Raw genomic sequence first — 27604 nt, forward strand, 5'->3', positions numbered from 1 at the left:
GCGCCTCGCATCCTGGGAAGCGGATTGGCTGTTACGTTTTATGACACAGTACCACCGTCATGTGATCGAAACCTATTGTTTGTTTCGGTAAACCTGTTTCGTCCGAGAGCGCACACTCTGCCCGCTTATTACACAGATTCGATCACAAACTTCTACAAAGTTTCAGTACCAGGTCAACCTTACTGACACGTTTTCTGTTTCAACTACAACATACTGTGAATTTACACATCTCACATTTGTAATCATATAACACGGTATGTCATACTTTACTATACATACTGTATTTCCACCATTATGCCTCTGTCATAGCCATAACCATGTGTGACGGTTGGTGTTTTAGTACCACCCTGAGTGTTTTCTCCCCTAAAGCATGGTTTGTGTAGACGGTGAATAGAAGGAAAGCACGAGTGTATAGCTGTGATGTGATATGTGATGTGAGACTCGCTGACGTTCCTGTCTCGTCCTGTCACCGCCAAAACACTTTCAGTTTTTGGTTACTTTTTTTTTTCCAGTGCAGTGTCTTTTTATGAATGTGGCGCTGTTTACGCTTTCTTGTGTTGTGATTTGTTTTGTTCTTTTTTTTTGGTTGACAATATTAATAAACAGATATTTATTTCCGAACACGATACAAGTTTCCTGTTTACTGTCTGTCTTTGAAAAAAAATGTAAAAAAAAATGTCCCAGAATACGGTAAGCATGGAAGAAAGAGAAAAAAAACTACAAGAAACTGCAGTTCACTGAAGGGGAAAGGACGCAGGATGTGAAAGACGCAGGTGTGCTTCACTATTTAACTGATGACCAACATGAAGGAGCTGCAGCAATAAAGTAATTATAACACTGATGATGATGAGCTAAAAAATACCAGCCATCTTGTTTAGTGATACATAACATAAAATGTTTTCACCCTTCAAATGTTTTACTGCAATTATCACAAATCCCAGTTTAACTTGGCGGGGCTTGTAGGACGACTTTCACACACACAGTAACAGATCAGGAATGAGTGATGTCTGGCTCACGGATTACACATTGTAAATTTTCTGAATAACAGATAACATTTTTATTTTCAACATTTAAAAAAATATACCTAATTAACTAAGTACTTAAATAGCAGACCTAATGTTTTTTTTGTTTTGTTTTGTTTTTAGCTGATTGTTCCTTCGAACTCTTTTTCAAAATACAAAGTGATCTGATTCCCAAAGAAGATTTGATCCTTTTTCATCTGTCCAGATTAAAAGTTTGGAATATTGCTTTTTCGTGAATATTATGTAAAAAATAAAAGAAAGAAAAAAAGCACTTTAGTGCGTCATCTGTCATGAATTCTATCAATTCTGCGTCTAGGAGTGATGAAGAAGCTCTTTCTTGTATAAGATCTTCCTTCAGATGATGTTTAAATGATGGTGATGGTGATCATTAAAATCTCACATGCTTGTTCAGTGCGCCTGAGATCTCATGATTGTAATAACGTATGATTTCCATCAGTCCTTGTGCACTGTGGATGGGGGGAGGGTCATCCTGGAAGAGACCACACCCACCTGCATAGTCATGTGTTAAAACCCTTCAGGGTGGATTATACAGTATGTGACCGGATTTGGAACAACCAACTCCCTTGTTTTGTCACGATTTCACTTCACTTTTCTGGCCCAACGTTTTCCCGAACACTTTTTTTTTTTTACCTAAAACATTTTATTTTACAATTAAAGTAGAAAAGTAAAGAGTTTAGATTTTCTGAAAGGGTTAACTGAAAACAGAGACCTGGGAGCACTTACACATGCACTTTTCTGATTGCTTTCTATTCACTGTTATTCTGTTTCAACACACACACACACACACACACACACACACAATGCCATTGCGATGGGTATTTGCTTGCACTCTATTGAAGTGAGTTGTTTTAATCCTGCCTTTTATTGGGTCACTGTGTGGTGGAATGCCTGTCTTTTACACACACTCACACACACACGCACAGACACGCACAGTAGTATTATACCGCTGTTTTTTTCTGATAAAATGGATGTTCACATTTTTTACATAAAATTTTTTTTATTACGTAAATGTTGTGAAATAGTATCAAAAATGTTGTGAAATAGTATATTTCAATTTGTACAGTATATTTCTATTTTTATGCACATCATATTTCTATTTTTATTTTTAGTTCTATTTTTCCTAGCACATTTCTATTTTTATTTTTAGTTCTATTTTTTCCTAGTTTAATTTAATTTTTTTATTTAATTTCTATCGTATTCTTTTATTTATATTTATTTCTTATTTGTAAACTTTAATTCTCTTTTATTTATAATTATTTTATTAGGTAAATTGTAGATTTGAATATATTGCATACATAATTATTTTTAATTCCCCTAATTTATTTTATTACACTTTTTTTTCTTAATATTGATTCTTAAAAAAAAATAATAAGAATAATTTAAAAAAATTATATATATATATATATTTTTTTTTTTTTTATTTATTTATTTATTTATTTTATTTTATTTTTTTATTAATAATTAAGATTATGGATTATGGTTTGTTGCTTTATTGCTTATTAATATCGTGGAAAAAAAGTTTTTTTTCTTCATATTCACAATTCAAAGATGAAAACATATTTCACACATCAGATTTGTTATATTATATTATATTAGATTGAATTAGATTAGATTAAACTTTTTTGTCATTTTACAAAATCCATGCACAAAGCCTATGAAATGCAAAATTACACAAAAAGAGAAATATTTTAAGACTTTTTGTTGTCAATGATTTTGGAGGGTAAAGATGCACAAGCAACAGGGATGAACGCTGCCTTAAAATATTGCCAAGCAAAGCTGATGCAGGAACTGGAGTGAGGCTGGAGTCAGTGAATCAAGAGCCACCATGTCTTAAGGAAATCGGCTACAACTGTTGCATTCCTAGTATCAAGCCACTCCTGAACCAGAGACCTGAGCTAAAGAGAAAAAGACTGGGCTGTTGCTCAGTGGTAGAAACTCTTTTTTCCAGATGAAAGTATATTTTGCATTTCATTTGTAAGACAAAGTCCCAGAGTCTGGCGGAACAGATGAGAGACACAGAATCTAAGTTACATGAAGTCCAGTGTAGAGTTTCAACAATCAGTGAGTATTCTGTTTTTTTTCTGTGTCTTTTGCTTGTCTACTGCGTTTTAATCAAGTCCAAAGTTAACACTGCCATCTACCAGGAGAAACACCTGACCCACTTATACAGACGAGCTGACGGATAATATCAAAGCAACCTGGTCATTAATAATGCTTTATTAGTGCCATAAGCTGATTGCTTCCACGCTAAAAAAGTTCTGACCAGGCATTGAGAACATAAATGAACAAAGTTTTCCGTTTTTTTTTTCTTCAGATTTCTGTATTGTAAATTACTTTTGGATTAAACTTAGAAAATCTTCTAATATTTTGACATACTGTGATTTTTCGTTTTTTTTTTTTTTTTTTTAGCCGTAAGCCATAATAATTCAAATTAAAATGTAAATGTGCTTGACATATTACACTTGACCTGTTATGAATATAGGGATATATTAATTTATTCAACTTTTGAATTAAAAGTCTGAAAAACAACAAGAACAAAACTTTAAAAATCTATTTTTAATGTAATGTAGTGGTATTAGTGGTAGATGTAGTAGTAGGTATACCAGTAATAGTGGTAGAAGTATTAACAGTCAAAGTAGTAATAGTACAGTAGTTTTAGTAGTGTTAGTTTTGTAAAAATAGTAATAATTGCAGTAATAAAATTTTTTCGTGGTAGTAGCAGTAGTGATTATAGAATTAGAAGTAATTATAGTAGTAGTACTTCTAGAGCAAGTGCTAGTAGTAACAGTAGCAGCAATTTTAATAGTGTTAATGTCAGAATTAAAAGTATTAGTAGAAGTAGAAGCAGTAGGATGTAGTAGTATTTCTTGTAGTACTAAAAGTATCTCTAGTAAGAGTTTTATTCTAATTTATTTCTAATAATATGCATTAATATATTTGTAAATGAATTTTTAATACTTAAATCAAATAAATATGTATTTTATTTACTTTTTCCATCTTCAGGTTTATTCTGGTCAGTGCGGTGGTGGTTTTGGTGTGTATTGTAGAAACAGATTGTGAGGTGGGAATACATACAGTAATACATGGGACTTCACACACTTCAACCCCCCACCCCCATATCTACCTATATATATTTCCATCTAAACACACACACACACACTGAGTCAGCAGTCCAACTAGTGGTTGGAGGAAACCGGAGAAGCCTTTATTTATTTTTTCATGATAGTGAAACTACAATGTGCTTAAGGTGGACGTCAGTATGTGCACACTTCCTGGCTTTCTCTCTTGCACTTTCACATTCTTTTGTTCTGATGTTGAGCCTTTCCTCAACTTCTACCCCCTCACCGTTTTCTATCGCTCTAGCTATTAACTATTAGCTAATCTTTAACAGAAAGCTAATATCACATTTAAAATGTGTCAAATTGCTTATCATCAAGAAAAAAGAAAGTTGACAGTGGAAAACAAATTTTAAAGCTGAATAAGGAAATAGGCGCTTGTTCTCCCTGCCTGAAGTGCAAAGCCGATGAGCTTAATCTGTAATGAAACCGTGTAATTGTAAAGAGTAGTTATGACAGACATCACTATGAGACCAAGCGTGCAAATTTCAAACTACACTACCCAGAGATGACGGAGCTATGAACTGTACAATTCAACCAGGACAAATCATTATATCAGAATTATGATTAAAGCAAAAGCAAGCAACAGACAATATTTTCATCCAGCGTGACTTGAGTTTCGGGCAAATGCAAGAAAACCATATGAGGAGGACCTTCAAAACTACAAGAAAAAGAGAGATAGTAGATACAGATATGAGGTGGCACGGTGGCATAGTGGTTAGCACTGTGGCCTCGCACCTCTAGGGTCAAGGATTCCCTCCTCAGGCTGCATGCAGTTTGAGTGTTCTCTTCGTGCTTGGTGGGTTTCCTCTGAGTACTCTGGTTTCCTCCCACAGTCCAAAGACATGCACATTGGACTAACTGGCATTCCCAAATGTGTGTGTGTCCTGCGATGGATTGGAACCATGCCAAGTGTGTATCCTGCCTTGTGCCCAATGCCGGAGTGTTATGGAAGCCCAGGTTGCTCTGACGGTGGCCCTCAGCTCTTCTGCGTTGTTAAGTCTGGTGTCTCGCATCTTCCTCATCACGGTACCCCATAGATTCTCTACAGGGTTTTGGTCGGGCGAGTTTGTTAACCAATTAAGCACAGGGATACCATGGTTCTTAAACTAGATATTAGTTCATGTACTTTAGGCAGTGTGGGAAGGTGGCAAGTCCTGCTGGAAAAAGAAACCTTGGTGCAGGTGCTAAAATTGGACCTGATAAAACACAGTGGACCAAAACCAGCAGATGCCATGGGTCCCAAACCACTACTGACTGTACAAACTTTACACTAAATCACAAACGACTTGGATTCTGTGCCTCTCTGTGCTGACTCTGTGAACAGCCAGTTTCTTTAGCAAAGACTTTGTGCAGGGTGTCACTGATCGTCTTCTGGACAACTGTCTAGTCAGCATTTTCCCCTTCATGATTGTGCTGTCTATCGAACCAGACTGAGAGACCATTTAAACGCTTAGGAAACTTTTGCAGGTGTTTTGAGTTAATTAGCTGATTAGAGTTTAACCACAAATCTCCAATATTAAATTTCACAATATTCTAATTTTCTGAGATACTGAATTTGGGGTTTTAATTAGCTATAAGCCATAATCATCGAAATTAAAAGAAATAAACACTTGAAATATATCAGTCTTTGTTTAATGAATTTACATAATATACTGTATGAGTTTCACTTTTTGAATTGAATTACTGAAATATCAACTTTTCCTTGTACTTCCAAGCTCTCCAGGTAGGTTGGCAGTTTTGGAATATGTCAGCACTGGAGGATAATGGATTCTTGTTAGCTTCACCTTTGATTCTCAAATTTTTCGCTGTTAATTTACCTCCTTTTTTCTCAACGAGTGCCTTTTAACCCTGTTGACTGTTTGCAACAAAACATTTGATGGTACTGTAATCACGCCCGATAAGTATTTTAGGGGTGTTGAATCCCTCTGAAAAACATTTTAACCTTTTCAGAGTCAGTTAAATCTCTTTTTGCCCCATTTTGCCTGAGGAAAAGAAGTTGCCTAATAATAATGGACACCTTGATATATTGTAGGGTGTTGGTGTCCTTAGGCCACACCTTCTCTTATTACACAAATACACATCACCTGATATGCATGAATCTACTAAGCATCCAAGTTCATAGAGCATGGGGAAGGATATATATTGTATATAAATTATACACACTTTACAAAAAATAAATATAGCATATTAACCTGATATTCATATAGGTATTATAATATTATCATTATATAAAACTTATAGCAGGTATTATTATTATTATTATTAGTAGTAGTAGTAGTAGTAGTATTTTTATTATATATTATTTAGAAGTTAAAAAAAAAGTTTTTATTTTTTTGGTGTGTATACATTTTTGCCCGACAGTATACACAGACTTTATATACAGACTTTATACCATGTACGTCTCGCCATGTGTGTCTCACTCTGTGTTGTCTGTCTGTCTCTATTTTTGTCTGTGTGTTTATCTTACTCTGATTATACCTTTCTCTTTTTCTCTCTCTCTGTATCTCTCTCTCGCTCTGTTTGTCTCACTTTAACAGTGTGTCTATGTGTCTCTCTTTCTTTTTGTCTCGCTGTGTGTAACTTTCTCTTTTTTTTTTGCTGTATTTACATGTGTCTCTGTCTTTTGTTGTCTGTCTACCTGTCTGTCTGTCAAGGTATTCACAGGGTCCTTTATTTATAAATCAAATGTTACTGCTGATTTTTAATCATCATAATAAACAACAACAACAATAATAATAACAATAATAACAATAACTCTCTCCCTCTCTATCTGTCTCTGTATGTGTATCCCTCTGTCTCACTCCCTCTGTCTCTTGCTCTATTTGTCTCCCTTTAACACTGTCTGTCTGTCTTTCTCTCTGTGTTTATATCTCTCTGTATATCTCTTGCTCTGTTAGTCTTAATTTAACAGTTTATGTATGTGTGTGTATGTATGTGTGTGTCTCTCTCTCTGTTTCTCTCTCTGTAACTTTCTCTTCTTCTTTCTATATCTACATGTGTGTGTGTGTCTCTCTCTGTCTCTGTCTCTCTCTCTCGCTGTCTGTCAAAGGATCCAAAGGGTGCTTTATCGGCATCTCTCTCTCTCTCTCTCTCTCTAGGCGGTGCTCCACACACACACACACACACACACGGGGGGAGTGGTTGCAGGGTAGTGGTGGTGGTGTAGTTAGTCAGTCAGTCAGTCACTCAGGGCGGGTTTGACAGGCCGCTTCTTTACCGCCATTCTGAACGAAAGACGGAGCGCAACCAAAACACACACACACACACACACTCTCTCCCCCTGACACTCACACACACTTCCTCAGCCATGTCGTCGCGTTGAACTCGGGTGTTTCGCTGGAACCCAAACTCAAGCGCGCGCCTCGGTGTGTGTTTTTTTTTGTTTGTTTGTTTGTGCAGGCGGATACCGGAGCGCGCGACTCTCTGCTTCAAAGCAACATCAATCAGGATTAACGCGGAGTTCAGGTAACATCAAAGCCTTTCATCTGAGTGCTTGTTCTTTTTTCCCTTTTTAAGTCCGAAATGTCCAGTAGAAGTGTCTCTGTGCTGCTGGCTTTGGGTTTATTGATCTGTTGCTCTCTGGGCTGATCATCACAGTGTGTGTGTGTGTGCAGGAACATAACCATGACTGCACTCTAAACTGCTTCTGCAAGACCCCACTTATCATTTAAAGGGTTAAATGGCAAGAATCAAAACTCTTGTTTAGTGTTATGGCTGTAATCAAACTCTTGGACATAAAGATATTAATCTGCTGTCATGGTTATAAAGAGTATTTTGGGATGCTGCACTAGCATTAGTATTTTGGGAAAGTGTACTATGAAAAACATTGAATAATGTTATACCTTATGCATGGTAAAGGTCTATTCTGTAAGTTATCAGGGACTACCTTTAAATCAGGCTAAAACTGGACAAACACCCTAAACAGTAATACAGTACAATTTTTCTGTTTGCAAGAAACGTTGCTCATAACAATCCATCATTGCTCATATAACATGTACCCTTTGATTTTTTTGAATTGACAACATAAAAAAAATGTTAAACACCCTCCAAAAGAAAACGAAAAGCGGTCGGCTGAGTTACGTAATCTAGTTTAAAAATGATCTATACATATTCTTTAAACGTTTCAAAAGGAAAACGAAAGCAATCTGATGTGAAGCATTTATTATTTTCCCATAACAACACATCATGAAGTGATTTATTCCTATTGTACTACAGTGACTTGTGTAAAATTGCATTTTTTTAATGAATAAAAAACCCCCCATATTATTAGTTGTAGGTCTATGCTGTTGTCAGGAATGACCCCGAAACATGTTAGTTCCTGTTCTCACTTATGTTATAGTAGTTAGAAACCGTCACTCTATCATCACCCTGTCTTCCCCCCCCAGCAATATTTTTTTGTACACCAAAAAAAAAAAACAAGGCGAGTTATTTAAATTATTCAGCAGCTGAGTTGCTGACTGCACATACAGTACAGTACGATTAAATACCATATACAAACATTTCAATATTAAGAATGCTCTTCTTATGCTCTAAAATCAGTAAGTGGACAACGCTGTTTTTTTTTTTTAATGATCAGTCATCTATTTTTAGGGCTTTAGATATCATGTATCTATAGTGTGATGTTATATGATGCTTTCTCTGTAGCTTATTGTCATATCCTGTCATTGTCAAACCTCTTACAAATCTGAGTTGCTTTGTGCTTTCTGTGTAATCCAAGAAAGCGTTGGAAGCCCTGATCGCGAAGGATTCCCACAGGGTGAGGTGTTCCTGCCAAACTCGTTCTCCCTCAACCTGATTTCACACCGTACTGGAAGTCTTTGCGCGATAATAACAAAAATCTAAACCTGTTTCTTTGCTGCCCTGGGTGTCGCAGATCACGGCCGAAAAAATCGTGTGCGTCTCTTTGGTTTCAATGTAAATTGTGTTTTGTTGTTGCGTCAATCTGGTGGTCATGTGACCCAAAATTTCCATGCGTGTGGCACAGGAACAGGCAAAAACGCAGATTTTTGCATGGTCAGGGATGTCACCGTGATGGGGAAGGGGACAAAAAAAACCTAAGCGTGGACTGTATAGCTGTTTGCGTTTGCATCAGCAGGATGTCGATGAATCATGAAAAGTTCAGCAGCTCGGTGAAAGTTTGCTCGTCTTTTCTCTGTCCTCCTCCGCTTCTTTACACCTCTCAGCTAAAGTGTTGTGAACGCTTCGGGTTTTGCAGTTGTTGTCGTTTAAAACACAATGGAAAGAATGTAAGAGTGCTCCGCTTCAGTTTTTCCAACCCAGGAGTTGATGTTTGTGCTCATGCGTCATTGCGAACACGTCACAAACACACAGAAAAGAATCGAAATTAAAACGGTCTGGAGGGTACATTTTCTTCTTACACTCTCTCTTACTCACTCTCTCTGTGTTTCTCTGAGGAAATCCTGACCTCGCAAGTTTTAGAGGTCAGTAAGTGGTAAATTCCCTCTGCTCCGATATTTATATCTACTCAGAAATCAAAACTGTGCCCAAGAACAACACTGAGGTTTTCCTAAACCGTACATGAAGCTAGCGTTCCAACCGCTTCGAACCCTAAACGGCTGAGTGGAAAAACCAGGCCCGGTGGGAGTTATTGGGGGTGATAATCACCATCCCAGAGTTCCCTTTTTGCTAGCTTGAGGCTGCACATGATCTTATTATCGTGCTAAAAATGGGAAAAGAACTGCTGGATTTAGAAACCCCCAAGAGTTTTTAAATCCTTTCTGACTCCAGGGCTGCGGCTAATCAGAGCCTCTGAAGGTACAATTACTGTTTTGTTTTGAGGTCAATTATCGCCCTGTTGACCACTTTTGATTCACCTCAGATTTAAAGCCCTTTGTTTCATAGAGTAGAAGATAAACCATCGATTCGGTGTCGGTATTGATAAGTAAATGACAAAGCCACATTCCTGTTGCCACCATCTGAAGTTTGGTCTCTGATATACTACGGTAATCTGTTAAAAGGTGCTAGTTTTATCTGTTCGTGCACATTGTACCCTGCGAATCAGTTACGACTACAGTTACAAACATGTGAGAGCTCCAGTTATAGGAAATATATCAACCAATCAGATTTGATTACAGAGGTACACAAAAAAAACACAACTTAATGATGCACTGATTTAACAGTGAATATCGATATTGGACTACCAGTAATACTCTGCCTGAAATTTTGGATCACATTCAGATTTCATTTTTAAAAAATATAATACTTTAGCATGTGTTGTTGTTGTAGCTAGTGCACCATGATATGAAATGGCGTTACTCTTCCGACCCTGATTATTGAAAGTTGATTATTTTCCCATAACGACATGTTCTTCTGTGGTTTTTCATAACACTATTTCTCACTTCTAACAAACTCCAGTGTCTCAGAAACAACATAGGTTGTGTTTTAGTAATGATATCGTAACCTCACCAACTTTGCATTTTACTTTTTTAAAGTTATTATAAAACAAAAAAGCAGCACATCTAACAATTTAGCCTCTTCCAAATGGTTGAGATGTCACTTCATAGTAAAAGAAACAGGAGATTTACAAAAAAAAAATTCTGTAGAGTCATATAAAGTGGTGACTTTTTGTTTGTGTTAGATGGTCCACCAGCACATATGGTTTTGGACATCATATTCACGTTATTTCTTATAGTATGCTAAGAAGCAATTAAAAAGGCATGCTATTTAAATACAGTGATATTGTGACTCCAAATGTGCTCTACCAAAAAGTTGAGCAAAGGGTTAAGTTTTTGCTTTTGCCACCACCTGTTACGGAGCACCGACACCGAGGTCTCCTCCCAACATTGTTAAAGACGCAACTACACAAAACATGTCGTCATTTGAACAATTGCTTACACTTTTCAGCGTGTGGAATGTCTGTCAAGCGAACTCCTGTATTAGGTGTTACTATAAAAATAATAACTAAAGAGGGAAAAGTAAATAATAAAAATAAATATTTAATATTTCCATTTCTGTCCTTAAAACCAGCATTTTTAAACCAAGTGCAGCTGAATGGACAGACCTCATCCTTTCCCATGAGTTCGTCAGCATCAAAAGCATTTTTTTTAAAAAAAAAAAATGCTTTTAGGTCTGGTGATAAGGAAGCAGTGAAGAAGGCTCAAAAAATGCTAACTGGTAAAATCAAGGAGGGGAAAGAGTCATACAGGAGAAAACTGGAACAAAGGCTGAAACAGAACAACACGAGAGAGGTGTGGAGAGGCATAAGAAGCATCACTGGCTATAAGACAAGCGGCCAGACTATTGAGGGAAATGTGGAACGTGCAAACGACCTTAACACTTTCTTTAATAGATTTGATGTCCCTATGTCTCACACTCCTCCCGGCTTCAGCCCCAATCCACACTCTCCTGCTCCTATGTCATCCCCTACACAGAAATCAGTCACAGTCACTACTCCTGCACTTCCAGCAATCAACATCTCAGTGGATCAGGTGAAGCATGGTCTCGGGAAGATCAGCCCTACAAAAGCTGTGGGTCCGGATAAGATCAATCCGAGAGTCCTGAAATCTTGTGCTCCCCAACTATGTGGTGTCCTCCAGTACCTCTTTAGCCTGAGCCTGTCTCTGCAAAAAGTCCCTGCACTGTGGAAAACATCATGCATTGTGCCGGTACCCAAAACACCACGTCCTTGTGCCCAGAACGATTTCAGGCCTGTTGCTTTGACATCGCACATTATGAAGGTGTTCGAGAGACTGATCCTGGATACACTACGTCCCCTGGTGAAGTCCTCTCTGGACCCTCTTCAGTTTGCCTATCAGCCGTTCATGGGAGTCGATGACGCCATAATACACCTGCTACATCGTACCTACTCTCACCTTGACCAGCCTAGGACCACAGTAAGGATGATGTTCTTTGACTTCTCCAGCGCCTTCAACACCATCCAACCGGCAGTACTGGGGGAGAAATTAATGAACATAAACATCGACACCCGCTTGGTTTCCTGGATCATGGACTATCTGACCTGCCGTCCCCAGTATGTCCGACTTCAGAACTGTGTGTCCGAGACTTTGATCTGCAGCACTGGAGCTCCACAGGGGACGGTACTGTCTCCTTTCCTTTTCACCCTATATACATCAGACTTTAGATATAACTCAGAGTCATGCCACCTGCAGAAGTTCTCTGACGACTCTGTGGTTGTTGGGTGTGTAAAGGAGGGTGACACCTCTGAGTACCAGTCTGTGGTGGATGACTTCGTTTCCTGGTGTGAGCGTAACCACCTACAACTAAACATCAGGAAAACAAAGGAGATGGTTGTAGACTTTAGGAGAAACAAGTCCCCTGTGACTGCTATATCTGTAAAGGGAGAGACAGTGGACATGGTCTCTGAATACAAATATCTCGGAGTCCACCTGGACAACAAACTTGACTGGTCACTCAACACAATGGCACTCTACAAGAAAGGACAGAGTCGGTTGTATTTTCTTCGAAGGCTCAGGTCTTTTAACGTCTGTAACACCATTCTGCAGATGTTCTATGAAACCGTTGTGGCGAGTGTCATTTTTTATGCTGTGGTCTGTTGGGGTGGTAATATTAGGGTGTCTGATAAGAACAAACTGGACAAGTCAATTAAAAAGGCCGGATCGGTGCTAGGCATGGAGCTTGACTCTGTGGATGTAGTGGCAAAGAGGAGGATTCTATCCAAAGTACAATCCATTTTGAACAATCCTTCTCACCCGCTACACAGTGTCTTTGCTGAACAGAGGAGCAGTTTCAGCCAGAGACTGATTACTATCAAGTGTTCCACAGAGCGCCACAGAAGATCCTTTCTCCCAACAGCCATAAAAATTTACAACTCCTCCCTGTAACTCATACACACATGTATGTGGATTTTTTCACTAACCGTTTCACAATAGGACATTATCACATACCATATTAAAAATACAACTACTGCAATACTACTTCACGAGAAAATATGTAATACAAGATCTCACACAATAATACAATATTACATAAACAATACTAGATTACTGTGCAATACTTACAAGTGGCCCTGAGTCATATTCTTATGGTACTTACTGTTTTAAGAGTTTTTTTTTTTTTTTTTTTTTTTAAAGATTATTATTATTATTATTTATTACCTTTATTCTTTCTTAGTTAACAACTGTGAGCACCTGTAACCGAGCATAAGCAATTTCCCTCTGGGATTAATAAAGTTATTTGAATCTTGAATCTTGAATCTTGAATCTTGAATTACGACTGTTTGATTCCGTGTTGTGATTTCCCTTTCCGTCCCGTTATAGCGCTCCATTTCAAATGGACCATTTGGAGTTCACAATAAAGCCGCGTGAGCTCAGTCTGCCTCCTCCAGCCTTTCTGTGAACCCCTGATTCTCTGAAAGGCTGACATTTCGGACCGCTTTCAGACTGTATGAAGTACTTTAGTATTGTCATTGTGTTCGAATTAACCTAACCTTTGGGTGAAAGAAGCTAACGACACTAATAACAGTAATTAGAGTGACATATTTAAAAACAGGTATTGTAATCATTAAGCCTGAAAAGGATCGGTGTCTTGTAATTGATATTAAACAAAGATCACTGTGTGTATGGAATGAGAGAAAGAGCAACTGGGTTGTATTAGGCAACAAGTAAACAGTAGGTTCTGGAATTTGATGTGTTCCTGGTAGGAAGTTGTAAGCAATAATAATAATAGTCAGCACGTTATTAATCCTAAAGGGAAATTGAAATTTCCGCATATCCCAGTTAGGAAGCCGGGGTCAGAGCGCACCGTCAGCCAGGATACAGCACCGCTAGATCAGATAGGGTTGAGGGGAATAACAGTGGCAACTTGGCGGTGCTGGGGCTTGAATCCCTGACGTCCTGAAAAGTCTTAACCATTTGAGCCACGACTGCCCCAGAAGTAGTACCAAAAGTTGGTCCAAGGAAGGACAACTAGTGAACTAGTGACAGGATCTCAGTGATGCATGTCGAGAACGAAAGGCTAGCTGGTCTCGTCCAATCACTAAAAAGAGCACAAGTTGGTGAAGAAGTTAATGCTGGCTCTGATAGAAAGGCATCAGAACACACAATGCTTCGCAGTAGACCAGCCATGGTGCTCAACCTGGTCTGTTTCCACTGCTGAAAGCTCCTACAGTGGGCATCAGGACTGGACCACAGGCAAGATGGCCTGGTTTGAAGAACTTGATGTGGATGGGTGCTTGTTTATTGTTTTCCTGGGAAGGAGATACCACCATGAGGCGCTATGGGAAGAAGGCGAGCCGTCAGAGACATTGTTATGCTCTGGGCTATGTTCTGCTGGGAAACCTTAAGTCCTTAAACCATGTTGAAGAACAAGTACACCCCTTAATGGAAGCATTGTTCCTTAATGACGGTGATAGCGTGCACTGCTAAAAGGCTTCAGGAACGGTTTGAGGAACATCACAAAGACTTCTTGGCTTCCTCAATCAAAAATCTTTAGTATGTGCTGAACAAACAAGTCCGACCCGAGGAAGGCCCCACCTCGCAGCTTAAGCACCGTAAGCTCTGCTGCTTACATCTTGGTGCCAGATACAAGCGCATTCCTCGTGGAGTCCCTGCCTCGATGAGTCAGAGCTGTCTAGGTGGCACAATGAGGACCTTATACAATATTAGTCTGGTGGTTTTAGTGCTTTGGCTGATCGCTGTGTATAATGTTGACCAATAGTGCCTTTAGGCTGATTACGTAGACACTTATTCAGATGTTTACGTAAATGTAGGCAAATCAGTAGTCCAGAAGCCCCAGCGCTTAGTCAGGATGTGGAAAGTGACGCATTTGTCCGTCCTTTCTAGAACTCGCACTGAAAGTGTTTTAAAGTGCATCATAACACGTCCCCAGGGGGAGAGCGTTCACCTGACCCGAGCGGTTCAAACTTTATTTACAAGGTGTTTTTGGCTGAGACGGTGCGAAGCGTCGTGCTGCGTTCGCTGTGTAGCGTAGTCTGCTGCAGTGTGTGTAGGAGTGAGCAGAGCGAGAGAGATTGTGAGAGCGTCCCAGCCCTCCTCTGCTTTGCATACTTCCTCTCTCTCTCAGAGCGTTCCAGGAGAAAGCAGAGCGCAGCGTTGCAGGCTCAGGCGTGGTGTCAGCAGGCCCAGACGTGCCTGTGGTTTGTGTGTGACTCTGAACGGGTTTCCTCCTGTCACGCTGCATCTGCTGTTCTCATAGCGCGACGCTGCCACCACAGCGAACAAACAGCAGACCTTCAAAGAGCTGTGAGTCATCCTGGCTGTCTGCGAGCTAGAGTTTCAGCTCAGCGCTGGGTGGAAGAAACGAGAATCTTTTTTTTTTTTTTTTCGGGATTTTCGGAGCAATTCGTTTGAGTTAGGATTCGAAACTTCATTGGCAGTGGCTTTATTTTACATGCAAAATCATGTTGTCCCAGGCGTCATGAACTAACGCACGCACGAACAGACGCATTTGACTTGCGATCCTTATAAGGGCCTGACGGGCCAAATGTTCCCCTTAGTTAAAACAGGCAAATATTCTAATCCTTGTGGGGATATTTTTCTCTTACGTCTTACTATTGACGTCACTATTGATACAGATGCTTAAAGTACAGATGCTTGACCCTGAATCTTATAAAGCTTTCCGAAACCCTTTTTAGGTGTTGATGTGAAAGTCTTGTCGTGACCAACAAAATTTCCCCACCATTTCCAACCTACCAGATATTCCTTTTCCTTAGTCCTCAACAAGATAGGAAAAACAAAAAATGTTCCAGCGTGCGCACACGGACACCCAGACGCGCATGCTGTGTGTTTCAAAAGCAGTGTTCATTTATAGACATGGCGCACCCCCTCACCGAGGAAGATGAATCACGCTCGTATCTGCAGGTGGAATGCAAACCAGGCTGTTTGAAGGCCGCGAGAGTTCAACAGCGTGGGTGGAGACCAGGGGAAGACCCATTCAACTCTGTTTCGTTCTCTCTCAATTTCTCTCTCTCTCTCTCTCTCTCCTTCTTTTCCTTTCTCTCCCCCTCGTTTCTGGCAGTCACCCATGGCAACACTGTGTCATGAAACCCAGCTGAAGGGGAAACTCCTTTCATAATGATCAGATCTGGATTTTGTCCGTAATGACCAGATGTAACCCGGCCTCTCCCTCGCAGATAGAAAACCGTTTCATTCAATTATGGCTCGGGAAAATCCAATAACCTACGATGATATACGAAAGGGAAGGAGCCACGCCTGTTTTTTTTTTTGTTTTTGTTTTTTTATCTTTTCTGAAAAGGCCAGGATATGAACTCAAGTGGTTACAAAAGAGCAAGTAGGCTTTGACACATGCATTGTGTGGGCGAGACTTCATCAAGCACAGAAAGACAGAGCAACAGCAATTATGCTGATAGAGAGAGAGAGAGAGAGAAAGAGAAAAAAAGGTTTAACTTGTGGATGTGCTTGAAGAACTTCCCATCTTCTTATTCAGAGAACGTACCGTCTGTCTTATGCACTGTGGGACTTGGGCAGGGCGTCATTGAAGGGCAGAGTCCTCTGCTTTATTGGAAGGGTGGTGCAGGTAAGTACGTTAGCGATAAGATCAGCAAGGAACGCTGCACGGGTGTGACAGGTGCTGGGTTTGTTTATCAGCGTGTTCTTGAGTGCTAACAAACCGTCTTCACGCATTGGAGTAATCCAGAGGTCTATAAAGAGCAGGCTGAATATCATGTGGATTGAGAATATACGTGCGTGTAAATGTGAAAATGTGCCATATTCGCTGTATTTAACTTATTATTTAGTGTGTAAGCGCTCTTCTCTGTTTTGATGATGATGATGATGGGATGGCGTGGGAGCATCGTAATTATTTTTCAGCTGGATTGTGACTACAAGCCATTTCCGTAGTTCTCGTGACGTCAGCATCGTCACACTTTTGTACCTCAACTCCTGCTAAACCATTCACGGGAATTTGAACAAACGTTTACCGAACCTTTATAAGAAGCGTAGATCGCAGTAGTTGTTTCTTATAAATGTTATTTTGTTTAATACGATGAGAGGTTTAATAATTTTCTCCCTAATTTAGTTGTAGCCAATTCACACCCATCATTAGGCCACTTCCATACTCCCATATCAAGGCTACGACTACCAGTCAAGGAGGGCCAAAGACGCTCTTAGAGCCGCGATTGATGTGAAAGCGCTAAGTGCCTCCCATTCCTCCCCTCTGAATTACGCCGGCCAATCAAAGCGAGAAGCTACAGCGTCACCCGGGATTCGAACTTGCGAGCTCCTGATGATAGGACAAGCTCGTTAGCGCTTTACCACTAAAGACGTTTTGCTGTGATTAGTCTCCTCGCTGAACTTGTTCTCCTCAGTAATGAGCTGTAAAGGGTGTGATTAAATTTTTTTTTAAATTGATTCCCACCTAAAATCATATAGGTAAACTTAACAACAGTTTAAAAATTGCAAAATTTCTTGAAAATATGACACTGTTTTTGCATAAGTGCATGTCAAGTGTTTTGCAAAATACTTTTTGATCATTTTTTTAAAAGATAATTTTCCTAATAATATCACGTCTTCTTCTGAGTTTATGTGTGGTTGGTGCATTACCGCCACCTACTGGACTGGAGCAGAAGCATGGAGAGGATCGATTTGTTTGTTTTACATATGTATCAAAACCTGTAAGAAATTGAGCTGATTGAAAAAAAAAATAGGCAATAAACATTAGTGCTAATAAATCAGAAAAAAAACCCTATTCAGCACCTGAGAAATCAGATCAAATCGACAATCTAGCTATGACTCATAACGCTAAACACTTCAGCGTGCGCTTTTGCCATTGTGTAAAAATATGATTGTTTTGTTAGAAGTAATTGTTGTAATTGTTAGAAGTAATCTGTAGTTTGTGATGTCACATAAGAAACTCCTTGGTTTTGGAACAATCGCATATAATATGCAAATTATGCTAGTTATGCTAGTAATTTTTACTGGTGTAAAATGAATAAACAATGCAATCACAGTTTTGCTGGAGGTCGGGCGTGGGCCAGTTTATAAATTGCAAAGCAGTAGATTCTTTTCTTTTCATCAGATTTGGGCAAAATAAACAAATTCGGGACTTAAGTAAAAGTAGAACTTTCCTATTTACACGCGTACTTGCGTAAAAGTTCAAAAGTCCTCTTCTTCAAAGTATCAAATTCATAGTAAAAAAATCTCTCTCTCTCTCTCTCTCTCTCTCTCTCTTTCTCTTTCTCTCTCTCTCTCTCTCTCTCGCTGCTTCCTGATTGTAAACGCGCTGTTTTTCGTCGCTGTCTACAACAACCTCCGCTTTTGATTTCAAACACCTGTTGCGTTATTAAATGTGCCAAGACAGAAAAAGTCGTGCACTTACACGTAATCGTGAGCAGGAGGTGAAGTTCCCGCTACAAATACTACATACTGTATGAGCACGTTAGTACACATTTATGGGTATATTATTGACGCTAAACTTCTGTATGTTTATGAGTCAGAAACCAGGTAGTTGAATTGTTTTACCTGATCCCTCTTAAACACCTCGATCTGTATCTGCGACCGCATCAGAGGACAGAGTTATGTTGCAACTCATAACACGAGGAAACCTCCAGCTTTGCAACCTGCTGCTAACCGCTGCAGCGCGCCACCGCTTTAGCACCGAAATTTCCATAGCAGTCATCACATTACTCTTTTACTGAGTAACACCTTCTACAGGATCGCTCTCCAGACGTATACGAGAGCCACACACTGAGCTTCATTACAAAAAATCATCACCTCTGCCTCGCGTTTTCCCCCCTGCTTTAATCTTTTCATTTTCATTTTTATTTATCTTTTGTTTTATTCCAGCAGCTTTGTAAAAAAATGTTTTTTTGGTGCTCCAGGCTCAGGACAGATGTACAGTATGTGTCTCTACTTGCCTGACAGTTAAGGAAGCTGAGCCGCTGCAGGTTTGGCAAGGTGTCCATGTGTGTCATGGGTGTGGCTTGGAAGCGAAGACTAATAAGCAAGATTGTGTTTGTATTTTAAAACAGCTGCTTTTCACATAATGAACGCCGAACGTCGATTATGCGGCGAATTTATGTTGCAGCGCCGCCGTGCGTTTTTGATTCACGTGATCTGACAACCAAGAACCTAATCAGTGTCCTCACACAGAAAGACCTTTGGCAAAACATTTCATATTTGAAATATACTCATGAGAGTATCATCAAGGGGTACTGTATGTCTGGGTTTGGGAGAAAATCCCACGTCATCATATGAAGACATTCACGTCTGTAGAGGTTAAAATGATCCAACATTATCCTTGAAATTGTAGAATTTTGTTTAAAACACTGTCAAACAAACTACTCGCTCCTGCATTTGTTATTATTTACAAAGAGCGTTCAAGTCAACTCGGGACATTTGAACACGGTTATGAGAATAAAAAAAAATCCTCTCCTTATTTCTCTATATAATCCCCTGCTACAATAATGCACTTATCCCAGTGTTTCACTAGTGCTTGAAAAGTTTTCTCAGTACGCCAGAGCCATGATTGGACCGCCTGCTTCATTTTCCAAAACGCCGGCCTCCCAGGAACTCCTTTAATGACTTAAACATGTGGAAATAGCTTGGAGCGAGGTGAGGACTGTATGGGGCATGTAGCAATAACTCCCAGATGAGTTCCTGTAGTGCACAAGTGGTCTTGGTGTACGATTGAACCGCAACCATCGTTCACGGACTGTGAAATGTTTTCACCGTTCAAATGTTTCATCAGAGTCTCATCGCCGTACTTTGCTTGAAGTATTCTATAAATGTTCAATTTCATCACACGTCCCGGTTTGACTTGAACACCCCTCACCTAGTTACAGTATTTTCAGTATATATATTTTTTCTTTTCAAAATCTCAACAGAACATGTGAAGTGTTTCGCTCTGTGCTGCACAAGCAGGCACTCCGACCTTCTGCCGACCTTCATAAGTGTGAGAATAAATAACATACTCCTGCCATTTATTATTTTTTAATACAAAAAAAAAAAAAAAAATAGTGTTAAGGCCTTTAGAATCCCAGTCCTGATGCACAGGTGTCATATACAGACCATTAAATTTGCTACTGACAGCCAAACTTGCATGTTTTTGGCAATAGAATCGACCGTCTGTTCATTGATTAAGCATGAAACCGTACAGTAATACTCACACCGATGCTTTACGGACTCTCTCTTGTTTAAGCGACAGGAGCAGCAGGCGTCATGAACGTGAATATCTTTTAAATTTCATTGCAGCCTGACCTCCTGAATGGGAACAATTCAGTGCTATCCGGTGTCCCCTGAAAGAGGACATGTTCCCTTTTCACACTGCCTCCTCTCCTGTCAACCTCAGGTGTCATTAGGGATCAAAAGCTGTCCCTCCGTAAAGCCACTTTGTGACAACGTCAGGACAATGTTCAAACATGCCCACCGAATATAATTGTATTGACCTGAATAGAAAGTCCTTTATATCAGAGTGTCAGAAAGCATAAGAGACCAGTGGTGCAGAACATAGAGTAGTGTGCAAAAGTATTGATCCCCCTCATTTCTTCATATTTTGCTCCCGAAGAGCAAACATAAGCTTGTCTTTGTTCTTGTATTTTTTTCATCTTTAACCTTTTTTGTTTCCAGTTTCAGAGGAACGTTTTTTTTGTGCCACACAGTGACCTATGAATCATTCAAGCGTTGAAAATATTTTTTTTTTACTTAATGCATGAGCCAGTGAGAAAACAGTGAGTGGGCAGATGATGACGGATGATCAGGCCGGTGATTAGTGTACTGGTGATGGTTGGAACAGAGGAGAGGGGAAATGAGGTTGCTGCTAAGGTTGGTATTGTACATAAACAACCAGTTTTTCAGTGGTGCCTATAGGCACTTTGCAGCCGGTCACAATAAAACATTCCTTCTCATTTCTTTAATTGAATCTACATCATTTAATATGAAAGAAATAAGGGTGGCTTAAGACAAATCTTATGTGGTGCAATCTGATTGGCTCATCATGTTGTTGTGTAGGGTGTGTAGATTTGTTCGAAAAAACTAAATGTTGATTATTTTGCGATATTTAACTATTAAATGCACCATTTTGTATTGTAAACTTGTTTATGTAGAAACACATAAAAAAATGGCAAGAAGTATGTTTTACAACATGGTTTCAATAGTTACAATATCTTACCATATACAGTAGTTACAATATATATATATAAAATTTTGTGCATTAGCAACTGTGCAATAACACCATTTTAAAGCGTGCATTATTATCCTAGTGTAGTTTGTTTGGACGTGTAACAAAGGAATTCGCCCACTGTGGGACGAATAAAGGTACTGTATATCTTCTCTTATCTTAAATCATTAAGAAGATGTTTGCCAATATTTATTTAGAAATTAGAAGCCTTTATTTGTCACGTATATATTACTGCATAGTAAATTTTATAACTCTATAAAAAAAATTATATATATATATATATATATATATATACAGCTTGTTGTTTGTAGTCGGAGCGCGGGGTCAGACACTGGAGCAGACAGGGTTAAGGGCCTTACTAAAGGGTCCAACAGTGGCAACCAGGCGGAGCTGGGACTCGAACCGCCGACCTTCTGATCAGTAACTCAGTGCCTTGACACACTGAGCCAATACCACCCCTGTAACACCAAAATAAAAAACAGCAAAATGTATTTAAATAATGGACCAACTCTACATCCTGTAGATTCCCAACTCTGTGTATATTAACTGTAATAAACGGCAGACTTTTTCGCGAATACATAATCGCACAGGTCCGTTTTGCGCTTTCTATTTATATGCGTTTACCAAATGAATCAAACACTTAAGCTAAGATGTCATCATCACCGGATCGAACAAAAGATTCACAGCGATGACATCATGTTGAAGGAGTTTTGTTCGGCGAGTGAATGTGAAAGGCTGTTTTTTTGTTTAGTTTTGTTTTGTTTTTCTTTTAAGCTTTTCCTGTGAAGCAGCCAGGTCTTAGCCGGATGTTCAGTCAGAACCACATCACACACGAGAAACTCGAGACGAGTTCTCCAAGGTGCTCAGAGCGGCGTAGCAGCTGATTTCCTGAACCACATCATGGATTATGGCACTGATGATAAAATTCTCACAAATTACACATTTTTTTTTTGTGTTTGTTTTTTGAAACTGTCCCTTTTTTGTTGTTTATACAGTTTTAACTGTTTTTAGTTAGCAAGTTGAAGTGTGATTTTTTTTTTTTTTTCTGCCAAAAACACACACACACACACACACGCTTACTCCTGTGTTTTTGTGCTGTGAGTGCGTGACAAAACGCCAAGATGCATCTGCTAGTCCTGAGGTTGTGTCGAGTTTGGCGAAAAACAGCAATGAAACAAGAACATAGTCTTCTCTCTGACGTGTTCACCACAGGGTCACCGCGAAATTTCAGAGAGGAATAGCGTGCATGCAGTCATCATTAACCCCCACAACACACACACACACACCCCTCTGTTTCACGATACGATAAATCTATATTTGGTCCTTAAAAAGATTTAAAACCATGCCCGAACGTGTGTATCTACACACACATTCTTTACACCCATCATGTGTCTGATGCATGCACACGGACGCTCCCCCTCTCTGTATAATTAGCCTCCACCCGCTTCTACACACAATCAGAGCATCGTTTCGCCGCTTCATCACGTCCGCCGCTTATTCGAAACCTCGTCTCGATGGGTTCGAGATGAATCTCAGTAAATTCCTCGCTCTGAGTCCTTTTCTGGTTCGCTCTGAGGATCTTCGCCCGACACTCGAATTCAGATTCAGCGAGCGCGAACGATGAGGACGAAGCAGTGGTGAGAGGGTGAGAGCGTGTCAGAGCTGCCATGCAACACTTCTTTGTCACACACCAGTCAGCAGATCGCCTGAACAAGTGCTAAATGCAACCTTCGCTAAATGTCAAACCAGACTCCTAGACTGCTGGGACTTCTGAGAAGCCCGCGGCATTAAAACTCACTTTTTATCCCTCACTAAAGGTACGGCGACATGAAGGGTAAAGTGACAAGAGTGTGACAAGAGTGTGATATAATAAAAATATCGTGTAATTATAACTAAAGACTTTTTTCTATGTTACACTCCCTCTCTCCTTCTCTCTCTCTCCTTCTCTCTCTCTCTCTGTATATGTGTGTGTGTGTATGAATATCTCAGTAAATATATATACATTTGTATGTATACATGTAGACACACACACACACACACACAGACGTGTATATATTTTATATATATATATATATATATATATATGCGCGTGTAAATATGTTTTGTGTACTGTAGGTCTTAAACTGTAAAAAAAAGTCTAGAGTTTATTTCACGTCCTTAATTATAGACAAACTAATGATTAATAATTAATAGCAAATCTATACAGTATATTTATTTTCTGATTTTTTATATCAGTATCTTTTATTAAATAAGCAATAGAGATTTTTTTTTTTATAGCAACCTTAAACTTGTTTTGCAGTATTTATATCACGTTCAAGTCAAACCAGGACTTTTAATTGTACAGAATAACAGAGCACAGTTATATACACTTCCCTATATAACCCCCTGATACACTAATGCACTTATCCCGGTGTTTCACTACTGCTTGGACACCGTCAATGTAGAAAGTTTTCTCAGTACGTCGGAACCAAAGTTAAGGGTCTAAAACCCTGTCCTCCCAGAAACTCCTTTAACCTTTTAATGACCCTTTTATTTAATAGGAAAAAAAAAGGCTTGGTTTGATCATCAGTTTTTTTCACGGACCTTGCACGAACTCGTACTCCTCACCGCACCACTTGTACGGTACACGATCTCAGCTGGGAGTTATCACCGCTTCGCCCGTACGCTCCTGACCTCGCTCCAACATCAGCACCAGAACTCATTAATAGTCACATAGTCATGCTCTACAATCTAATGGAAAGCCGTCCCAGAAGACTGGAGGTTATTATAACCACAAAAGGAGGACCATATCACTTTAATGGCCACGGTTTCAGATAATGATGTTCCTCATCACATCACATCACACAACACCACATAAGGGTGTGATGCTCCGGAGTTGCTCAAATTCGATATAAATCACAAATGGCTTCTCATTCACTGTATACAGCGATCATTCTTATTAAATACTAAATAAAAGCAAACTCTAGGTATGTAAACTGCTTATATGTCGTTTTAAAAAAAACGTCTGATGTATTTTCTACTTGTGTCACAGCAGCAAGACAAATGACGGGTTTATATAAATATCTCTGTTCTCGTTTGTTATTGTTTCTATGGCAACATGTCGTTCTTGGGATTTATATTATAGGCTCAATTAAACATATAAACTAAACTGTTTGGGGATTAATCAGTCCGGTGAGTTTGTTACAGATCAGTTTTTCAATAACTTCATGTTAACTTTAAGCACGAGAGAGAGAGAGAGAGAGACTGTTTCTAGGTATTATAGTGGAGCCTCATGATAAAAAAGCATGATGGGAAATCCTGCAAACTATAATAAGTAAAAGTCTGACATGCTGTGGTAGGGACATGCTGTTCCCAACGAACTTCAGGGTGGGAACAGGGAGACCCTGTCATTGCTCAATCCTTACATAACCTTCTCTGTTTGCTGAACTTTCTGTGTGTGCGTGTGTGTGTCGTATTATATCACCTCATCATCATCATCATCTCATTACCACTTGATAATCCAGCTCCTCTAATTGCTCGCTCTTGCTAATTCCTCCGTTTTCGCCGGAGAAGAGTCGTGATATTTGATTTGCTTTCTGCTCGCTCGCTGCCTCCTAAACGACTGCAGGATGCTGCCAGGCTGACTCACTCCTCCATCCTTTCTCCATTAGTCCATTTCACGCTTTGTTTATGGCGGCGTCTGAAACCGCAATAGGCTACAGCTCGATCAGAACTCCGCAATCAGGGCGGTTACGCGCATCAGAGAGAGTGGTTCAGCATCGCTACGCCACGCCAGGCCGCGGCTCTCGGGGAGAAATCGTTGCTTTTATGGCCTCTTAATGGTCCTGCACTTTCGTCCATTTCATGATGATTAACAGCCTGACAGGTTGAAGATCAAGTGCAGCCTCGCTCAACATCCTTCAGCACAAGAACAATGAAGAAGCAGGCTCATTTTTTTTTTTCTTTTGATTTTTTTTTTCTTTTTTTTTTTTATGCCCCAAACATTACAGGCCTTCGATGTTCAGTACCGGTTTAAAAATTTTAAAGAAGCAGCTTGAGATATTTGTATATGATTCTGACAAAGTGTATATATTTTTCATGATGTCATTCATTTACCCTCTATAATAAACAAACACCCTGTGAGTGTTCGGAAAAACGGACAGGGGCGGAGTTCCGATTCGGATTTCCAAGCGGAGACGGAGCTAAATGTAAGACTCAAAAATATAAACCATGCCTAAAATTAAGAATCAACAAACAATAGCTTTAAAATCCATTTCTGTATTGGCGTTGTATTACCATGGTATTTATATATACTGAAAATATTTACTTTTTGACTTGCATTGATTGACCTTTTGCGTAAACTACATTGCTGTTGAGTTCTCAAACCTGATTGGTCAGAATTTAATTCATTTCCTATATAAATTTAATTTAGTTTATAAATTACACCTTTATTTTATCGCACTTCTTCTAATATGCATCATTTTCTATACTGTCTTTATGGAAGAAAACATTTATTATTGTTATTGTTATATAAACATTTTCTTAAAGGCAAAAACTTTTATTACATCATAAGTGGTGATGTCGCTGATGATTTTTCTTATTCGTATTAAAAAACATATTTTATCCCACTTCGATCAAATAAGGTGTCCTCATGTTACGCTCTCATTAATGTCCTCATATACTTTCCCTGATGTCCAGAAGCCGGAGGAGGTCGTCCACACCCCCCTTAAAGTGGGTCACCCAATTCAACGGCAATTAGATCCGGATGCTTCTTTTGTCTTTCCCTGGAGGACTGAAAAGTATCGGAGTCTTTAGCACGCTGTCATGCTCTCGCGTGTCTACAGAGCTCTTCAAACAGACGGCAGAGCGACAGCGCGCTAAAGACTCACTTCCTACTCGTTCCTCCAGGGAAAGCCGAAAAGAGGCTGCTGGATCACACGGCTCCGTGAGCCAGACACGTTTTAGCGACGGCAAGTTGATCTGTTTCCCATCACAGATGAGATGCGCGCACACACACACACACACACACACACACTATAGACATTGCATGCTATAGCAGAGCGTGTCAGTTCGGTCTGGAGCCTGAATTCTTGTGCACGACACCATGCACGGTCACTGCCTTTGGTTTTACGAATGCATCAATATCGATGTGGGTCTGAAACTGTTTATTACTTGTACTGTATCTGATTTTACGTGATGTATTATATGCCGTGAGCATAGTTAAGCAATATTGCGCGAAAGTGAGCGCTGTTGTGCTGAATATCAGCACAGCTGTGATGCGGATGACTGTGATATTGCTTTTATTTAAGATTTCCACAAACACAATTTTAGGAACCTTGCAAGATTTACTTTATATTTCCACGTATTTCGATGTAGAGTATCAGCTACTGTAAGTTCTTGGGATTTTGGTGTTGAATCACAAATAGCGTTAAATGGAAAGCTACAGTATAGCGCTATGTACAGTAGGGTGTACAATCCCTTGTTCCACACACTAAGTAGTTCCCTTGATCAGAGGATTGGAGAGGGATTAAGGATTTAGGCTTGTGTTAGAAGCTAGTTAGCTTTGTAGTTAGCCATAAACAGGACAGCATGGACGGTTGAGAGGCAATTCGGCTGTACAGTTAAACGTCCAAGTGCTGTTACGCTTTATATCACCACTCATGGAATGCTTCTCATCCAATCAGTCCAATTTCGCAGTCAGAACTGGCTGCTGTATGAAGTTCATTGACGCACCACTCGTTCCCACGTGTCCTTCGGAGGACAGATGAGTTGTGTCAAATGTTCCCTGGCTCTCCTGGCTGGAATAAAAGCTCACAGCCCGCTCCAGCCCTCAGTGGATAAGCTTGGACACCCCTGAAGTAAGGATTTGCATTTGATTCGGGGAGGGCTGATCTGTCTGCTGTTCAACACGACCATGTTGTTTACATTTACATTTGCATCGACATCGACATTTACATCAATTCATTCGACTCCTTTATCCAAAGTGACTTGCGAGCGAGACAGGATCCAGTCCGCACACGGAGCTGTCAAGGAAACTGACAGTGATAAGAGAGATTATAAATAAGTGCAGGATGAACAAAGAGAGAGCGGAATCCCAGCTGCGCTTTCCTGCTCCTAAACAGAACGGAATGTTAAGTTGAGGACACACTGTACGACTTTGACAATCCTGAAGGATTCTGAAAAGACTGGAGTACACACATCGAACGGTGGATCATACACTTAACCGCTGCGCCAGGTGAGGAATCGGGGGCTACATGACTCGTCAGGCCAACAAGAGAGTCAAGAGTACACTTTTAAGACGGAGAGAAGAAAAAAAAAGAAGGATGCCAGACAGGCAGCAGCAGTTTTAAAATGCCCATCTGCACGGAG

The 27604-nt window shown here is 39.7% G+C and overlaps 1 protein-coding gene across 3 annotated transcripts in view; it reads left to right on the top strand.

The window, feature by feature from the left end:
- Positions 1 to 7311: 7311 nt before the first annotated feature.
- dgkaa (diacylglycerol kinase, alpha a) overlaps positions 7312 to 27604 on the top strand; it is a 52234-nt gene continuing 31941 nt past the window's right edge. Inside the window, exon 1 of one of the 3 annotated variants that reach the window (XM_053482424.1) lies at positions 7312 to 7627. The gene's annotated coding sequence lies outside the window, so the exon portion shown is untranslated. Of the gene's footprint in view, positions 7628 to 16636; positions 16658 to 27152; positions 27471 to 27604 lie in introns of those variants that run through there. The other 2 variants (XM_053482426.1, XM_053482425.1) reach the window with 2 other exon arrangements.

This window comes from Clarias gariepinus, chromosome 22 (genome assembly GCF_024256425.1).
Source record: "Clarias gariepinus isolate MV-2021 ecotype Netherlands chromosome 22, CGAR_prim_01v2, whole genome shotgun sequence".
NCBI lineage: Eukaryota > Metazoa > Chordata > Actinopteri > Siluriformes > Clariidae > Clarias > Clarias gariepinus.